Source organism: Pteropus medius, unplaced genomic scaffold, assembly GCF_902729225.1.
Source record: "Pteropus medius unplaced genomic scaffold, Ma_sr-lr_union100, whole genome shotgun sequence".
NCBI classification, from domain to species: domain Eukaryota; kingdom Metazoa; phylum Chordata; class Mammalia; order Chiroptera; family Pteropodidae; genus Pteropus; species Pteropus medius.
In genome coordinates, this window is record NW_024341894.1 from 1,065,963 (window position 1) to 1,082,683 (window position 16,721).

At 40.4% G+C, this 16,721-nt stretch overlaps 1 protein-coding gene across 2 annotated transcripts in view; it reads right to left on the reverse strand.

Annotated features, from left to right (window-relative positions):
* PLPPR1 (phospholipid phosphatase related 1) overlaps positions 1–16,721 on the reverse strand; it is a 399,455-nt gene that overhangs the window by 120,252 nt on the left and 262,482 nt on the right. Inside the window, exon 1 of one of the 2 annotated variants that reach the window (XM_039855683.1) lies at positions 6,568–6,780. The exons of the other annotated variant lie outside the window; for it this stretch is intronic. The gene's annotated coding sequence lies outside the window, so the exon portion shown is untranslated. Of the gene's footprint in view, positions 1–6,567; positions 6,781–16,721 lie in introns of those variants that run through there. 2 annotated transcript variants of the gene reach the window in all.

The following is a 16,721-nucleotide window of genomic DNA, read 5'->3' on the forward strand; positions in this document are numbered from 1 at the left end:
AAAGAGCTCTTGGAAGCAGCCCTCAACCAATGGCTGATGGTAGTTGCAGTAAAAATGCCTATCTCCCCCACCCTTTGGACAAGAAAACTGTGAGGCATGCATTTTATACTGTTTCCCAGACTCCCCAAATGGGTTGAGCTCCAGTCACCCAGTGTAGCTGGCTTGAGAGTTTGTGCATTAGTGGCTGTCTTCCTTCCCTGTCCCACTTACCCACTCCCCACATGGTATTTCCTGTAATTAAAATAATAAAAAAAAAAGATTACTTGTACTTGCCTTCTTGATTCACGGCATGTTTCTTGAGTGATCCAAACTAAGATAAAGGCCTTCAGTTCCTCCACTTGAATTCTGGTCCTATCATCTCCCATCTCACTCTCTCTTCCACTGACTTCCACTTCTTCCCAGGAGCCAATTTTCTTTCACTCTATGAAGAAACCTCTTGCATCCTTTCTAGTTTCCTAACTCCTCCTCCCCTTTCCTTTTCATCCAATCTAAAGAGTATTCTATATGTTGGAATTTTCTCATTTTTACCAATTATAATCTGGCTTCTTTATCCATCTCTCTATTGAAGTTCTTTTCACCGAATGTCACAGTGACCTTCTAAACGCCAAACCTAACAATTTTCTGCTTCTAATTTACTTGATTTTTCTATATTACAGAAACCGCCTTCTTCAAAATTCATTTACCTTGACTTTTGTGACATCACTGTTGATTGTCCACTTATATTTCTGATTATTTTTTTTTTTGCAGCTTGCTTTGCTGGATTCTATTCTTGTGCAAATCTTCTATTTAAATGTTGATCCTTCTCAGGATTCTTTTCTCAGAATTCTCTTTTCACCATACATGCACTTCCTGGGTAATTTCATTTATAATCATGGTTTTAAACACCATAATATGCTAACAAAGTTCAGCTTGAGGATTGGCTACTCTTCTGAATTTAGACACCTATATCCACTACCCTATCGGACATATTTACTGAATGTTCACAGGCATCTAAATTTCATCCATCTAAGACTAAACTCACCAATTTTTAGCCCAAATCTCCCATAATCTGTATCTTAGTGAAACCTCCATGTGCTCAATCACCTGTCCTCTCTCTCAGGGATCATGATTTAGCAATGAACAAGTCCGGAGAATTTCATCTCCTAAGTATTTCTTAAATATATTCTCTCCTTTCCTCCTCCATTCTCGCAGAAAAATCAAGTAAAGTTGGGACCAAAAAATGTAAATTGGATGAGGTATTTATAATTTTGCAATTTAACGTTGTCATTATAATACTCCTCATTAACTCCTTCACATGGTATCATAACCTCTTATTTAGGTTCCTTATCTCCAGGCTTTATTTTACCTACCAATCCACTCTGAATATTGCCACCAAATGATATTTCTGTAGTAAGTGGGACCATGTTAATATCAGGCTCATCACTACACAAAAGATAAAGTTTAAGCTTCTTCACGTGAAGGATGGGGACCTTCATTATCTTAAAGGCTATCACTTGCTATTCAGAATCACTTTTAGTTGTCTGCAAATACTAGGCGGTAGTTCTCCTTTTGCACTCCAGCTATTACCTCTCTCTGGAAAGTCTTTTTCTCTGCTTATCTGTCCGTTGACAACCTATTCATTCATTAAAACCTTTGCTGGTTGTTCTCTACGTGTGCTTCCCTAACTCTAGAAGACAGAATCAATCATTACACATTTTGCACTTCTGTTCCTTCGATATAACTTCTATTTGGTGTGTCATACCAAGTTCCATTTGTTTGCTTCTGTGGCTATTCTATTACTAGATGGCAAACCCCTCTACCACGCCTCCTGTCAAATGCTAAGAGGAGTGTCTGTCTACTACTCTGCAGCACGTTATGTACTTGGAATTAGCTAACCATACATGTTTTGAATTCCCATTTTCCCTTCTAGACTCTCTGGTCCATGAGGGCAAGGTCAGTGTCTGTTTTGTTCACTGCTGTAACCCCAGCACCAAGTATTCTGTTTGCCAGAGGAAGTAGTCATTAAATATTTGTGGACTAATTAGCTTATTCTTTGAAGTCAGGGCCTAGAGTTTATTCATCTCCTTACCCCAGTTCATAACGGTGCCCAGAATACACAGCCACAAATACTTAAAATGAATGTCAGTCACCCCATCCAAACAGCATGGGGAACAAGCATACAGAGTGTTTTCTGAGAGTTAGGAAATCTCATTTTCTTTGCATAATTTCACATTTTTGCTCATCACTATTTGGTAATATCATCAGATCAAGAAGTCCCGTGATGAGTGAGACCAGGGATGGCAAGCAGACTGCTTTTGTTAGGCTCTCTTGAATAAATTTGTAATAGATGCCTTAAGTTTTGTGTTGGGAAAGATTATGAGTCCATGTTTGATCTCAGTTTATGCAGTGATGAATTAGCACTCAGTCATGAACTCAGCAAGAGGGAAGGAGCAGCATATGTGCTACATAATTGCCATCCCTTTGTAAACCATGGGGGTCAGGGGGAGGATAAATGCTAGATGGTCAAGCATTTATCCAGAATGTCCTAGAACCTGACAATCAGCTGATTACTTGTTAGGATGTTGCTCTGCTATTTGGTCCGACTGTATAATATTTTGAAGCAACAAGTCCCTTGACTCTTATTTCTGCAACAGCTGATGCCTTCTCCTGCTTAAAGAATACTAACATATTTCCTTTTAAAATAAGTACAAATATTTGAAACCAAATAAATAAAAAGGCCTTTGGTTATGGCCAGTAAGTTTCCTAGGATAATGCAGATTTGTATAAATTCTGTTCTATAGGAAATATTAACATCTTACACTGTCACACATTTTCAAAGTTGTTTTCCATCCATTATTCCATCTGAGAAGAGTTCCAAAGAATTACACAGCCAACTCATAGTAACAAATATCCATTACTTTGGTATTATCTAATCCATGTAATATTTTCTATTAGCCACGTATGGCTTTCTTTTCATCTGCTTTGACCTTTCAAAATGTACCTTTGCTCAAAGATGTAAAGAGGTTTCCACTTACTCTATTCTCTCAAGTACTACACATAAAAATATTAAGGAAAAATTCTATTTAATTGGAAATGACAGTGCTACCCCAACTATGAAGCATAGCTGACCAATACTGTGAAGTCTGTATGCGTGAGAGTGAACACACAACCTCCTTCGACCTCAAGCAGGAAGCAGATTTCACTAAGAGCAAGAGGCACTGCCCTAAAGGCCTACTGAAAAGTCATTTCGTTTAAAGCAATGAGTCTGGGGACACAGGCAGGTCTTAAAAGAAGTAGGTCATATCCCAACAGATCTGCAAGGAGGAGGATCTGATGAGGAACTATAAAGCTGAGTGGCTCTTTATGTGGTCTGTAACATCACCATCTAGTTGATGGATTGTCACAAGAACAGGGCGATGGGTGGACAAGAGGCAGCAGTCCTTGGATCATGACACTGACAACCGCTGACTTAGAGGTTTTGCTGAGAACCACATCGGCTTTCTGAATGACAAAAACTAAAGTCAGGTGCCTGAGAGTAAGATAAATAAACACAAGATGTAACGGTTTTTTTGAAACCGTTTGAGACAAGGCTTACCTAAAACTGTGCAGAGTTCGTTTTCACTCCACTCAGAAATATTCTTCTGAAATGGGTGGGTACAAGTCAAGGATAACTAGTAATCAAAAAGGCACCAACTTGAGACCTATGCGTAAAAGCGACACAACAAAAACGAGCAAATTAAACAAAACTAAAACTGAAACCCCACAACCGCAGGAAAAAAAGAAAAAAAATAAAGACCATTTAAAAGAAAAAGAACAACCCAATAAAAAGGGTTCAGGCTAATAAATCCCAAAAGACACAAACATTACAGAAACTATAGCAAGAGCTCAAAGAAGAAATACTGAATTTTGAATAGGCAATTATCATTGAAATTATAGAAGGGGATAAAAAGAGTGAGTTGGTACTACTCAAGAAAGAAATGCAGAAGAAAAATAAAAGCATGAGAAAAGCAAGCCTCATTAAAAGCACAAATATAAAATAAACACAACTGAAAACAGAGCCAGGGATATGATATAGTGGAGAGGCTTGAAATGGCATCAGATAAGAAATAATGAAGATAACAACCTGGTTATAAGGAAGATGATAGATGTAGAAGGCAAAAGAAATCTGAAATACCTAGAGTTGGTGATCCTAAAAAAGAGAACAGGAAAAAAAAAAAAAGAATAAAAATTTTCGAAGATATAAAAGAAGAAAACAATCCTGGATTAAAGTTTGAAACTGCAGATAAAAGGATGTACCCCTTTCCTAAGAAAACCTGATACAATATTGATGAAGCTGTTGTCTCCAAAGATCGACTCTATAGATGTCCACTTATGAAAAACAATAACAAAACAATTATGTTGGCCTCTGGCTTCTTTTAAGCAACACTACACATGAAATATGGTGAAACAATATGTACAGAATTCTAAAAAAAAAGATGTGCCCCAAGAATTTCATAACCAGACAAGCCGTTCCTGTTATCCTAGCCACCTCTAGTGCAGGCCAGGTAGGGTCTCACTGTGTGGAAGGCAAGGCCACCAAGGGTCCAAGATAGAATACAGAGGTATCCCCAGATAACGGGAAGACTGTGTGGTCTTATAGAATTCTGGAGTTCTCATAGAGAAGCCCAGGAAATGTATGAAATGGTAATGGTTATGAGTAAAGTGAGGAATTTTTAAAGGGCTGAGCTCTCAAGGAATTTTAATTTGCTAATTTAGTCATTTATTAATTCAACAAATATTTGAGTTCCTTTTATATTCCAGTGTCTATGTTTTACACACTTAATTTTGGATATATGATTAATAGTATTTTACAGTAATTACTTCTTTTAACCATAATTCTGATGAATGTTTTCCCATTATCTCAGAAGTATGAAGGAAACATGGGAAGCAATGTTAACTGGTCATAATTCTATAAAGCAAATTCTTAGAAGACTATATAACACAAGTACTTATTACCTAAATATTTCTAACACAAATTTTAAAGTGTAAAGGTCCTGAAAAGATTTTTCAATAAATTGTGATCAGAATTCTGTAGTGGAAGGTAATCACTTCAGGTAGAAGGATGTAGAGCAGAGGTCCCCAATCCCTGGGCCATGGACCAGTACCAGTCCGTGGCCTGTTAGGAACCAGGCTGCACAGCAGGAGGTGAGTGGCAGGCCAGCGAGCAAAGCTTCATTTGTATTTGCAGCCTTTCCCTCCACCAGCATCACTGCCTCAGCTCCATCTCAGATCATTAGGCATTAGATTCCCATAGGATCACTGGTCCCTGGTGCCAAAAAGGTTGGGGACCACTGATGTAGAGGATTCTCATGGAAGGCTTTTGTGGTAACTGTCACTTGAACCAGGCTTTGAGTTACAGGTAGATTTGGATATATGGGGATGAAGGAAAGGTGACTTCCAAGCAGGGAGAATTGTGGGAATGAAGGCACGGAAGTGGGAAAAGTTCTGATATGTTCTGGAATAAAGAACATTGGGCAGGAGCTGCTACAAAGTAAGGTGGGATGAGTCTCTGTGGGACCCGCTGGAGGGCCTTGAAGGCCAGACTAAGTCACAGTGATCTATCTTCATGCTGTGATCGGTGAGGTGCTATTGAGGCAACATGTAGCAAAACCAACACTGTGCTTGGGGAAGATTAATCTGGCAGGAAATCTTTAAGATAAATAATAGAGAGGCCACAGGTAGGAGGCAGATTACAAAGCTAATGAAGTGTTTAGTAAAAGATGGGGAGGGCCTGGCCTGACATGATGAAAGCAGGAAAGGGGAGCTGGAGATAATGTTAGAGATTCATTCCAGGGGTAGAAGTAACAGAGAAAAGAATACGACAAATGGCTAAAAATGAAAGTGACGGATGAGAGAAAGTGGGTGTGGAGGGGTGGAACCCAAATATCAGGTGGTTACCAGGGAGCTGCTAGCAATTTTAAGGGCTTTTGAGTTGTGTATGGGAATGGTTACTTGACAGGCAAACGAGACCAGGGCAGGGCTTAAAGTTAGATAACCAGGAGCATCTGAGATTCTTCTAATCGAGAGCAGGGTGCCCAGGCAATGACAGGCCAGAGTGGAGAAAAGAGCAGGAGTGTTAGCTGTATGAGGACCCAAGGGAGGCCCCTGAGAGGATAAAATGAAGACATATTGCCGCCTTCATAGTTACACCGAGGTGGGACCCTGGACATCTCCACTCCATCCAATCTACTCCAAGCAGAGATCATCTGGAGATAAGGGAGGTGGGTCTCTAACACACACTCTCAGGTAAATGGGCATCTGAATCAGACTGCATTTATGACCGCAGTTTGCAGAATGCCCAGGGAAAAGACGGTGCCTTGGATTTGCCACAAGAATGAGCATTGGGGTCAAAACACACCTGGGCTTAAATTCTATTTATGCCACTTACTGAGTGACAATGGCAAGTGACTTAACTTCACTGAGCCAGCCTTGGATAATCATGTCTCCCAGCATTCTTGTGGGAATTTCGTAAAATAAGAATGCAAGCCTGATGCATAACACTCAGCAAATGGGGGCCCGGTACCCCTCACCCGACTATGCCCGGCGTACCTGCTGCACAGCTGCTGGTTTCCCGTAAAGTCACTTCCAATTCCTGAAGCTGCATCTTCGGTCTCAGCCCTGTATATCCATTCTCCCTCTCCTTCCCTGGCACTCCTTTCTCTTTGTCCTGTTTCTAGGAAATTAGGTCTCTTCTCCTCCTACATTTTGCTCTTCACTCTTAATTGTTGAGTGTCTGTCTTGTGCTTTTTGCTATTCTGCTCCTCCCTCCTAAGAAGTTATGACCAAAAAGACTCAGAAGGGGCCAAAAAGGCACTCAGTACGAAAACTCATCTTTTTGATTTGCAGGGCAGTTCCAAATATCTTACCCTAGTATTATGAGGCCACGGGAGCCTTCATAGCACCAAAAATGACTGTTTTTCTAAAGGCCACCCAAAGACAGAACACTGTGGTAATTTCCACAGAAAGCCCTTACTGTGGGTGAATACAAGACATTCTTATAAACTATAAATATACAGACATTGGAAATATACTAGACCACTAGACACTGGGAGGATTCCACTCTGAGCTACAGAGTGCTACTTGTGAGTGAAGTTCACATAATGCCATCCAGACAACCAAAAGGTAATTCCAAAGACAGTGCCTCTTTTGTGGGGGGAGGATAGAAGCCACTCTCAGCCACATACTCAGCTCTTCTTAAGATCTAAAGATCTCAGGTGGCTGGGTTGTGACTGCATTGTCAGAACTGCTGAAGTGCTACTTTGCCCAACAACATGATCTTACAATATTTGAGTCCTTACTTATTAAGCAACATAAATCAGAATAGAAGTCTCTTTAAAATTTTGTAATGCTTCATGGACTTGAAATGAGGCTTAAATATCACAAAATATCAATTTCAATAGACGAAGCATTTCTGTCTCCTCCACAGGCTAGTATCATGTGTTTGGGGTAGCATTTTAACTTTCTCAGAGGCAAGGACCTTTCCTGCTAGCCCTAGGATAAGGGTCTGTCATCACTGTGAGCTCAGAGTTCACAGCGTGCTATCTTGGTTTAGGGGGAGGGGAAGACTAGGGGGAGATAACTTTGTTAATTGCTCTTCAGGCCCTCCTGAGGAGTAAGGAAACTTGTTTCTCTGAGCCTCAGGCTTGGAAACTGTTTTACCAGGTCATCTAGCTGTCCTTTACTGACAAGTTTCTAAAATTCCCGGGCAATTCAAGAGAAGGACAGGACATGGAATGCCCAGATTCTCCCTTTCTTTTGCATAATTAATGGATCTCATCTCTTAAATTGGTCTGGTTTGGTGATTGGGGTAGCTTGGTAGGATCTCTGAGGGACCCTTGTTTTCTGCCCCATGGGCTCCTGTCTGGCAGGGCTTAATATTGGCATATTATCAGGTATTCTTTCTACTTTTCTATTAAAGACTCTGCTCTAAGGGACCTTCTCTGACCACCCTAAGCATCCACCTACCTAACTGGTTATTTGTCAGTCAACATTTATTGAGCATCTGCTATGTGCTGGTCACTGGGAGTACAGAGATGAATAAACTAATTCCTCAAATCAACAGACATAAAGAATTATGTTATGCTATGAAAAATATCAAGAGATGTAAAGAAAGTGCTCTGGGAAGCCAGAGGAAGCAGAAATTAGTTTTACTCAAATGGGGGACAAGGGAGGGATTCCCAGAGGCAATTGTGTTTAGGCAGAGACTCAAAAGGTAAGGATTTCACCATGGAGAGAGAGAAAAACGAGTACTCAAGGCAGGAGAAACAGCATGAGCAGAGGTAACAGATGAGAAAGCACTTGGTATGTTGAAAATGCTACTAGTCTGATTGTCTATAATACTATTTACATAAGTGGATGAGAGGGTGGAAAAAGAAATTGGAAATAATCTGGCTTAGTTTATGAAGTTAGCAAATTGTTTTTAGGCCAGTGCTTTTCAAAGTGTGTTCTCCAGACCATCAGCATCAAGTGAAAACTTGTTAGAAATGCAAATTATCTTATCCTACCCCAGAACTACCACATCGGAACTAGGGGTAGCAAATGACAAGAGCCAGGGAGGGAGGGGACAGCAGTCAATTTGTAAGCTCTCCAGGTGATTCCGATATACTGTTTTGAGAACCATTGCTTTAGGCACAGGGGGCATTAGAAATTTCTAGTCAACAACAGGATACCAGCTGTGTTTTACAGAGAAAATACTGGCATCAACATGGAGTTATAGATAGGTGGAAACTGGAAGTAACGGGATCACTAAGCGGCCTTTTGCAGTGACCTGCATAAGAGATGATGAGGAAAAGAAGGAAGTCATCAATCCACCTTTCCCGTGCCTCATCCAGGCAGGCAAGTTACAGGAAGAAAAAGATATTACCTAACTGGGATTTCCGGTTTTGCAATAAATTCATGAGCACCCACTTCATTGAAGATTTTAATACCATCAGGGGACCCCACTCTGCTTCCAGCCGCAGGTTTGCTTTTCCCACTCATACTTGTTTCTCTCCATTTATCACAACCTGGATCTCAGAATCATCCCCTCCTCTACATTGAGAACTTCTTGAGGACCTTTCTGTGGCTCAGTTTACTTACATGTAAGATAAAGTCTAATGAGGCATTTCCTTGGTGAAACAGGAAACTTGGATCATCCAGTGAAAGAGATGTTCAGATGGAGTTGGATTGAGAAATGTGGTAAAGGTTTGGGATAACCACTGCAGGACAGAAAACAGAATTGTTTACCAATAGGGAGAACCAAATTAGGGCTGGGAATGATAATATGCCTGACATGGCCAATTAACAGGATTATGCTCACCCCACCCCCCATACTGTTAGGCATTGAAGGAACTAGAAGAGAATTCTAACAATGGAATCATGTTGGGGGATCGCAGAGTGGGGATAGGGGCTGAAATTCCAGAGAATATAGAAATATAGGGTACTGGTGACAGAAATGCAAGAATCAGGTAAGAATATGTGACCTAATGCACTTTCCCAATTTCAATTACTTACATACTTATTCATAGCTTTCCCATGTTCATCCAACAGCTTGAAAATTATCTTTAAATCAATTATTTTTACTTAGTCTCATTCTAAAAATAACCACAATGAAATCATGAGTTAGAGATTTTCTAATCTTCCTTCAAAAAAATATGTGTTTTAAAGTGTTCACTCATACATGACCTAGAATCTTTTCACTTATTCTGTGCTAGAAAAAAAAAATCCATTATTATTGTTAAGAACATGGGCTTTGACCTATGTTCAATTCCACCAAACAGGCAGTACTGAGATTTGGCCATTTCTGGTGTGATTTTTGGCAAGGTACTCAATCTCTCTGCTCCTTAGTTTTGTAATCTGAAAACCAACGATGATAATATGTTCTTTGTTAATCATCATGAGAAATAAGGTAATTCATCCCAGCAACTGGCATAGAGTAGATGGTGATATTTGTTATCTCAACCCTCATTGTGTCTATGAGTTTATGATGCTAATGATGAAACAACATGAGATAGAACAGCTAATACTTTCACAGACCGGAATCTTCCCTGTTGTCAGAGGAGATTCCTGTGAGCTCTCTTGAGAGACCCACCTCTCCTCAAAATGTCTAATAGAATGCCATGTCCTTTGTAGTTGGTAATTGATGCTTATTTTCTATTCAAAGAATTCTTATTCCTTATGACATTCTCATACAGGGATATTAGTGTCATACTTTCTTCTGGACAGAAACTTCCATATTTGAATTCTTTTCTCATGGGATCCCCACCAGGTGTCATCATTGTGACACCTTTAAGAGGAGTGTTACCTACTCTCAGGCCTTGATGTCACTCATCTGTGGAGCACACTCTCCACCTGTTTCTCACATTTGCTTTGTGACTTGCGGTTGCCACTTATTTCAGTCTCTCATCCTAGCACTGGGTTGTTATACTTCCTGTTTGGCTAGACAGAGTATATACATATCAAATTGTGGGAGTTCAATAAGTCTGATTGTACATTCTACCAAGCAATCCACCCCACAACACTGGCCAAATTCTACTATAGATAATCAGCTGCTGTCTTCTAACTCCCATTCTCCCTCACTTTTTCTAATGGGTAGAACCATTTTGTTCGCCTCTTCTCCTGTCATGCTATTAGGGGTCATTAAACAGCTGCCATATTGTACCGTCTAGGAAGAGCCCTTTATCCTTCTATGACAGATGAGATGATGGGGAGCTATTTAAATAGGGGGAAAGTCCCTGGAGAAAGAGACTGTTTTGTAAATACATAAGGCACCCTCCTCCTGCCTTTTAATCACTTGCCAAAACATGTAAAATGCAAAGAACGTTCTACATACCCAATGATTTCCACCCTTGCACTTTTAATGCTGTTTCATTCTTGTTGGTGTTTCAAATACCTGTACTTCTTATGTGCAGCACCAAGCAGAGATTCTGGCATATAGTACCTCGACAAACACATTGAATGAATGAAAATTAGACTTAACTTCAGTCCATGTAGAGAAACAGCTTTTGTCCACATAGGAAATCTTTTTTTTACCTATTAACCTTGTTTTCTGTGTCTCTAGGAAAAGCCAAAACAATTTATGAAAAATAATTTTTATGAGAACATTTTTCAGCCTTAGCCCTTTAGGTGACAAAAGAAGGGGAGTGGAGAGAGGCAATGCCACCTTGCTAGCTCCTTTTACACTCACATTATCCCTCTCACTTGAAGATACTACGGGTTGACAAGTTTCACCTCATTAATTCTATCAAGTGGCAAATGTGTGGTAGATGTAAGGAGAACAGCTGAAGCAGAGTAGAGACAGCTCTCCAGCTGATTCAGATCTGGATCTAGATTCCAGGCCCTCTGCCTTTGACTCTGGCCTCACATCCACTTGCATCTTTTACTTCAAAATGGCCTTTTTTTTTTTTACTGGCCAATTACAATTATATGTAACTTCTGTTTTACATATCCACACGCGAAAAAAATAACTGTTAATGACGCCACTCTTAATGTGAGTGCAATACATTGACTCTTCACTTTCTTCGCCATCACCTCCTGTATCTTACCAACTTGCCACAGTGTCAACCCTGAAGGGAAAAGGACCCTTCCTCACAGAGCTCCCATTAGGCTAGGCACTCGGCTAGGTCTGCTACATCTGTTGCCGCCTTTAGTTCTCACAGAGTGGCTGCGAAGCAGGAATTACCACCCTCACATGAGAGAGGATGGCTAAGGCTCAGAAAGGATGTCTCACCCAGGAAGACAAAGCTAGGAAGTGGCAGAGCTAGGATCTGAACCAGCAGAGCTAGGATCTGAACCATGAAGCGAAGTTCATGCTTTCTAAGTATTGTTTTTTACTGTTTCTGAAAGGTGAAGGAATGCAGATTACTTATTGCACAACAAATAGATGAAAAAAACCTATCAATTGCAATAGAAGTGCTTTACCATGAGGCCTCTTGAGGTGAATACATTATAAAGACAGAACTGTGTCTACCACCATATGGGATGTTAGTCGCTTTTGGCTGCTCCTCTACATCCTTGGAAAGAAGCCAGTATTATTGTCTCCCATGCTGTGAGACCTGCAAGAACAAGCCTTGCCAAAGCCAATGCAAGGTAGGTATTTAAAGGAGAAAAAGCCATCAATTGGTACCCCAAGAAATTGTCATCATGAAGAGCCTGATGGGGAGAGAGAATCTGGCTGCTGAGTGTTCAGAAATTGGGCTTCCTCTTATTTTCCCCAACTAAAACCCTTACATTTGTTTATTCTTAAGATGTTTAAAAAAGTGATCATTAATTTTTGATTTAGAATGAGAAGAGAAATTCTATTTGAACATCTCTGTACCACAGAGTGCTAAGGTCAAGTACCTAATTTTATTTAATTCTTACAACAATTCTAGCAGCTAAGAGCATATGCTCTGGAATCAGACAGTCTCGTGTTTGAATCCCAGCCCTGCCTCTCACTAGCTGTGGGATGTCTGGTGAGTTATTTCACCCTATATGCTTTGATTTCCTCATCTGCAAAATGGAGGTTATCATGCCCAGCCTGTAGCTCTGTGGTGAGGAGTAAATAATGTTTCTAAAGCATTTAGCCCAATACCCTGTATGCAGTAAACATTCGAATACATTAATTCTTTCAATAAATATATATTGAGCACCTATTTGTGCCAGGTATTGTTCTTGTCTTTGGAGAGACTGTGGCATATGAAACAGACAGAAGCCCTGCCCTATGGAATTTATTATTTAGGAATATAATTATTATTAACAACCCAGTGAGATATGAGGCAGATATGACTGACCTCAGTTTACATACAAGGAAATTGAGACATAGGAATTTATTCCTCCAAGTTACTTCAGTAGCAGAACCCACCAGTTATACTGGAATAGACAAGGTGACAGAATTGTCTTAATTGTTGTATATGCATAACTAATTAGGCATATGCATGAGGAGTGGTAATGATAATTCACAAACGCAGCCTCATTTATTCTACCTGTGTGCTGTCAATGTGGGTGGCCTAATCCAGCAGAAAAGCTCAGGATTTACGGTCAGAGGAACTGGATTTAAATCACAACTCTGCCACTTACTCTCAATGTCATGTATCCTCTGTGAGCAACCTGGTCTCTTGAACAGTACACTTGCAGGGCTATTTGGGGGATCAAATAAGGCATGGATATTCAGAAATTTTGTAAATCTTGCTATGTTGTGGAAAGGAATGTTATAATATGACCATCTCAGAGGCAAACTGTTAATACATACTAAAATTTGGACCACTGCTCTTTAGAGCTTATTCTTGTTCAGTACACTCAAACCTGCCATGTGCAGCATGCAGGCTACACCTTGCACAAGAGCACCAAACTGAAGAGACAAAGAGCTGAAATACAGCCTAGTCTCTGCTCACCAAGCTGTGCACCCAAACACAGGACCACCTCCATCCAGAGGAAATGGCACCTTTTTCTAATTTGCCCAAAGGCAGAAAATGGGCTTGCAGTGTCTTTGCTTATACTTTGGGTTCTCTGTTAATCTTCATCCATCTATTTCTGTCCAACTAATTATTATTATTATTATTATTTTTAATCCCACCAGGTTCTCTTCCTTCTGTCTGTACTCTTCTTTCTTCTGACTTCTCACCGGGTGAGTTACCTCACCCTCCATGAAGTAACAGCTCGTTCAAACCAACAGCTTGTTCAAATCAACATGACGTCTCTCACTGCCAGTTGCTTCTTTTCTCACCTGTATTTCCCAAGCCCAAAGCACAGAACATCTCTCCATCCAGATCAGCCACCCAATCTGCCAAGGAATGTCATCTCTCGGACTGCTCTAAAGGCCTAAAAAGACAGGTGTTGTGAGATGAGCATCTAGACTGTAGGTCAGAAGAGCCAGAGGCTGCCACTAAGAAACCAAGTAACCACTGTCCTCACCACGTAGTTATAGTTTATAATAACCACAGAACATATTTTCAATAGTACATGCAGCTCTTAAAAGCAAACATAACAGAATAAATGCAATCCATACAGAAAGATATACACCTGTGGGCCGAGAATTGAATAGAAAGATTTGAGTGAAAGGTTCAATAGTAACAAGTAAAGGCAGAGTGATACCCACACTAGAGTGATAAAAACAGCTTGAAGACGCAGGCAGAGAACATTGTCATGCAAACAATGTTTTGAATGGCATCAAAGAGAATCAGCAAAAGAGAACCCAGAAGTCTATTTCCGTTTCCTCATTTTAACACATCCAGTGACACGGGTCTCCAATTCGAAGAACATACCTGCATTTATTCTCTCAACTCTACATTGACAGCATAAGCTGTCCCTATGATCGTTATCTGTTTCTTTAGGGCACTCTGGGCACTTTGCAACATGTAAGCAGTATCTCAGGTTTTAAAAGGAAGTGGGATGGTGATAACTGGTGAACAAGAAGATGGAATAATTATTCCCCCACTAACTCTGATTCACCTGCCACGGAGGGCTGTGAAGGGAACGGAGGAAGGGGAAGAGGAGGAGGAGGAGGAGGTGAGGGTGGAAAAAGAACTCCGAAGTAATTTACGCCCACTCGGAGGTGAAGGAGAGGAATTAAAGCTGATGAGAATATTGCACAGAGACCTTCCTAAATCCATGCAATCTCGATCTCTGCTTTTATCTGCAGAGTGGCTGGCCTGCCTCCCCTTCCCAGCACAACCATCTAAAATAAAGCATAGTTGCGTTCATGTACAAGATTGACCAGACTCCTCTGCTGCTCCTATCCTCACTGAGAACCTGCCGGGCACACGTGGCGAGAGGGGAGAACTGACAAATGTGAAGGTGCAAACAAGTGCACCAGAATGTAACGGCAAATGGGGGATCGTCAAAAGATGTGAGTGGCCAGCTGTTATCAAGAAAGGTCTCCCGCTGCACCAGGACCTGCAATCTTTAAGCCAGAGGTGACTCAGACTAGGAGGGAAATGTCTTTCTAATCTAATGACCTGGATGATTCAGAAACACAATCTGACAGAATATAAACTCCGGCTCAGCAGTTTGTAAGCAGTGACAGGGAGAGCGATCCTGCAAGTTCCATTTAAGTAGATGATAACATTTCATTGTTCTTGAGGGAACTGGTAAAAGAGAAAAAGAGAAAAAGAAACACTCCACAGGGGCAAAGAAAAACACCTGAGTCACTTAGGCTGGCAGGGAGAGAAAGAAGGTGATCCTTAAGAGTTTGAAATCACAGTAAATAAGTACAGGTTGTGTGATACAGCAGTAAGTACTTCACCCTGGGAATCGGAACTGGGGTCTCAGCCAGTGCTCCAGTAATCAAACTACCTATTTAGGGCTGGGTATTCCCAAGTGGAGACTTTGTTCAGATGGCTTATGAATTAATATTTGCCTCTTTCACTTTAGAAAATACAGAGAGAAAAAAAAAGGACATCAATTGGTCTACAAAATTAGAATGACCATGCGGGAAGAAGCATCAGGGGAATTTTTCCAGTGCTTTTAATGTTCTCTAATCTGACCCCGCAAAATGACGCGGTTACATACATGTTCACTAGCCAAGGCATTAGGGCTGATCAGGCCTTACACCAGCTGACTCTAATAAGTGTGACTCAGTGAAGTCATTTTTTATACCTCAGTCACCTCAGTCACTTCATCTATAAAATGAGAAGTGTCAGCTGAGCCATAAACTTGACTCTTTAGAGGTCTTAACATTAACCCTGTATGCCATACCCAACCTCAGTTCTCGCTATTTGCTCATAGATACCCTCTGATTTATCTTGGTGATTTATCATTCCTCTGCTTCTCCTCTCCACAAACACCACACCTAGTCCCACCACTTCCCTTTTGCTTTTGCTGTTCTCTTGAACTAGAACTTGAATCCATCATCCCTAATCCCTTCCAAATTCCCTTGTTTGCCATATTCTCCATAAGTTGTTCTCAGCTGCTCTGATAACCCGCCATCCTTGCAATTTTCCTTTTCTTACAGACCACAATATATCACTTAGCACTTGACTATATTATTTGATGCTGTCAAATAATTTTCTATGACTCAGGCTTGTCTCTTTAACAGGATAGCAAATTCCTTAATTCTTAAACTTTAATATTCTTTATGATAAGCAGTCAAAGCTTAGTACACAGAAATACAGTCTATTTGGCTTGAAGACAACGAGATACCATTAATGGATACCGCCCTCATTTTCAAACAGTAGAGCAAACTTCCTGCACATTTCCTAGAACTCCAAACCTAAACTTGGGTTTAGTGGTTTATAATCTGTGATTTCCTTGACTATTCTTGAATGCTAGCAATTCGAATATTTGAATGTTTTCGATGTGGCAGTTCTATGTTCTAAAAGTTTTACATACACCATCTCAATCCTCATAGCCACCCAGTAAAGTAGGTGGTATTATTGACCCAATTTTGTAAATGAAGAAAAAAAAACCTCAGCAAGATTAAGCAGCTTGCCCAAACTTAGAGTAGTAAAGGGTACCGCTGGGAAGTTGAACCCACGTTTTCTAAATCCAGAGCCTGGGTTTATAACCACCATACGATAGTAGTAGATAGTTTAAGTATTTTACTTTGCTGTGTTTTCTCTTCCCTATAGGAATAAACTCGAACAGTAGGCATATAATAGATTCGTCCTTCTTCAAGTAAGAAACTTTCATATTCTTCAAGTTGAAAACATTGAATAACAGAGATACTCTTTATTTAGTGCTCACTCTAGGCCAGGCACTACCTTCAGCATTTACATATATCATTTAATTCTCACAATGCCTAAAATGAG